Consider the following 3,122-nt stretch of genomic DNA (forward strand, 5'->3'; position numbering starts at 1 on the left):
CCTTGTCTATGCATACGGTTGGCCATCACGGCTTGTCTGACCCACTTTGAAGGTAAAACGAGCCCCGAAGCGAGCATACCCCTCATTTCGACGATTTTCGTGTGCTATAACAAACCATTTTTCCGGTGATCCGGATTCCGACGTGAAAAATGCAAAATTTTTTTGTGGACGTCTGTCAAGACCTTGTCTATGCATCCGGCTGGCCCTCACGGCCCGTCCGACCCCTTTTGAAGGTCAAACGAGCCCCGAAGCGAGCATACCCCTCATTTCGACGATTTTCGTGTGCTATAACAAACCATTTTTCCGGTGATCCGGATTCCGACGTGAAAAATGCCAAATTTTTTTGTGGATGTCCGTCAAGCCCTTATATATGCATCCGGTTGGCCCTCACAGCGCGTCCGACCCCTTTTGAAGGTTAAACGAGCCCCGAAGCGAGCATACCCCTCATTTCGACGATTTTCGTGTGCTATAACAAACCATTTTTCCGGTGATCCGGATTCCGACGTGAAAAATGCCAAATTTTTTTGTGGATGTCCGTCAAGCCCTTATATATGCATCCGGTTGGCCCTCACAGCGCGTCCGACCCCTTTTGAAGGTTAAACGAGCCCCGAAGCGAGCATACCCCTCATTTCGACGATTTTCGTGTGCTATAACAAACCATTTTTCCGGTGATCCGGATTCCGACGTGAAAAATGCCAAATTTTTTTGTGGATGTCCGTCAAGCCCTTATATATGCATCCGGTTGGCCCTCACAGCGCGTCCGACCCCTTTTGAAGGTTAAACGAGCCCCGAAGCGAGCATACCCCTCATTTCGACGATTTTCGTGTGCTATAACAAACCATTTTTCCGGTGATCCGGATTCCGACGTGAAAAATGCCAAATTTTTTTGTGGATGTCCGTCAAGCCCTTATATATGCATCCGGTTGGCCCTCACAGCGCGTCCGACCCCTTTTGAAGGTTAAACGAGCCCCGAAGCGAGCATACCCCTCATTTCGACGATTTTCGTGTGCTATAACAAACCATTTTTCCGGTGATCCGGATTCCGACGTGAAAAATGCCAAATTTTTTTGTGGATGTCCGTCAAGCCCTTATATATGCATCCGGTTGGCCCTCACAGCGCGTCCGACCCCTTTTGAAGGTTAAACGAGCCCCGAAGCGAGCATACCCCTCATTTCGACGATTTTCGTGTGCTATAACAAACCATTTTTCCGGTGATCCGGATTCCGACGTGAAAAATGCCAAATTTTTTTGTGGATGTCCGTCAAGCCCTTATATATGCATCCGGTTGGCCCTCACAGCGCGTCCGACCCCTTTTGAAGGTTAAACGAGCCCCGAAGCGAGCATACCCCTCATTTCGACGATTTTCGTGTGCTATAACAAACCATTTTTCCGGTGATCCGGATTCCGACGTGAAAAATGCCAAATTTTTTTGTGGATGTCCGTCAAGCCCTTATATATGCATCCGGTTGGCCCTCACAGCGCGTCCGACCCCTTTTGAAGGTTAAACGAGCCCCGAAGCGAGCATACCCCTCATTTCGACGATTTTCGTGTGCTATAACAAACCATTTTTCCGGTGATCCGGATTCCGACGTGAAAAATGCCAAATTTTTTTGTGGATGTCCGTCAAGCCCTTATATATGCATCCGGTTGGCCCTCACAGCGCGTCCGACCCCTTTTGAAGGTTAAACGAGCCCCGAAGCGAGCATACCCCTCATTTCGACGATTTTCGTGTGCTATAACAAACCATTTTTCCGGTGATCCGGATTCCGACGTGAAAAATGCCAAATTTTTTTGTGGATGTCCGTCAAGCCCTTATATATGCATCCGGTTGGCCCTCACAGCGCGTCCGACCCCTTTTGAAGGTTAAACGAGCCCCGAAGCGAGCATACCCCTCATTTCGACGATTTTCGTGTGCTATAACAAACCATTTTTCCGGTGATCCGGATTCCGACGTGAAAAATGCCAAATTTTTTTGTGGATGTCCGTCAAGCCCTTATATATGCATCCGGTTGGCCCTCACAGCGCGTCCGACCCCTTTTGAAGGTTAAACGAGCCCCGAAGCGAGCATACCCCTCATTTCGACGATTTTCGTGTGCTATAACAAACCATTTTTCCGGTGATCCGGATTCCGACGTGAAAAATGCCAAATTTTTTTGTGGATGTCCGTCAAGCCCTTATATATGCATCCGGTTGGCCCTCACAGCGCGTCCGACCCCTTTTGAAGGTTAAACGAGCCCCGAAGCGAGCATACCCCTCATTTCGACGATTTTCGTGTGCTATAGCAAACCATTTTTTGGGTGATCCGGTTTCCGACGTCAAAAATGCCAAATTTTTTTGTGGATGTCCGTCAAGACCTTATATATGCATCCGGTTGGCCCTCACAGCGCGTCCGACCCCTTTTGAAGGTTAAACGAGCCCCGAAGCGAGCATACCCCTCATTTCGACGATTTTCGTGTGCTATAGCAAACCATTTTTTGGGTGATGCGGATTCCGACGTCAAAAATTCCAAATTTTTTTTTGGACGTCCTTCAAGATCTTGTCTATGCATCCGGTGGTCCCTCACGGCCCGTCCTACCCATTTTGAAGGTCAAACGAGCCCCGAAGCGAGCATACCCCTCATTTCGACGATTTTCGTGTGCTATAGCAAACCATTTTTTGGGTGATCCGGATTCCGACGTCAAAAATGCCAAATTTTTTTGTAGACGTCCTTCAAGACCTTGTGTATGCATCCGGTTGGCCCTCACGGCCCGTCCGACCCATTTTGAAGGTCAAACGAGCCCCGAAGCGAGCATACCCCTCATTTCGACGATTTTCGTGTGCTATAGCAAACCATTTTTTGGGTGATCCGGATTCCGACGTCAAAAATGCCAAATTTTTTTGTAGACGTCCTTCAAGACCTTGTGTATGCATCCGGTTGGCCCTCACGGCCCGTCCGACCCATTTTGAAGGTCAAACGAGCCCCGAAGCGAGCATACCCCTCATTTCGACGATTTTCGTGTGCTATAGCAAACCATTTTTTGGGTGATCCGGATTCCGACGTCAAAAATGCCAAATTTTTTTGTAGACGTCCTTCAAGACCTTGTGTATGCATCCGGTTGGCCCTCACGGCCCGTCCGACCCAT

Source organism: Solanum pennellii, chromosome 12, assembly GCF_001406875.1.
Source record: "Solanum pennellii chromosome 12, SPENNV200".
NCBI classification, from domain to species: Eukaryota; Viridiplantae; Streptophyta; class Magnoliopsida; order Solanales; family Solanaceae; genus Solanum; species Solanum pennellii.